This window comes from Monopterus albus, unplaced genomic scaffold, assembly GCF_001952655.1.
Source record: "Monopterus albus unplaced genomic scaffold, M_albus_1.0 scaffold118.1, whole genome shotgun sequence".
NCBI classification, from domain to species: Eukaryota; Metazoa; Chordata; class Actinopteri; order Synbranchiformes; family Synbranchidae; genus Monopterus; species Monopterus albus.
In genome coordinates this window covers 304960-305224 of record NW_018127998.1, presented here as the reverse complement: position 1 = coordinate 305224, position 265 = coordinate 304960, and positions in this window count along the sequence as shown.

The window sequence follows — 265 nt, the reverse complement described above, 5'->3', positions numbered from 1 at the left end:
CCACAGCTTAAGTGTATAAATATGGTTCATTCCACAAACGGTGGAATCTGGGTCATAGAGTAATCACCTTTATTTGGCCAAGTATGTTACACACAAGGAATTTGATTCCGGTACAGAACCGAGACAACCATCTGTGGTGCCAACTCAACCGATGGCTCTAACCATTAGGGGCAACTTGGGGGTTTCACTTTGACACGTGGACTGCAGGCACTGAGACTCAAACCTTCAACCTTCTGGTTGGGAGGCGACTGCTCTACCCACCGCA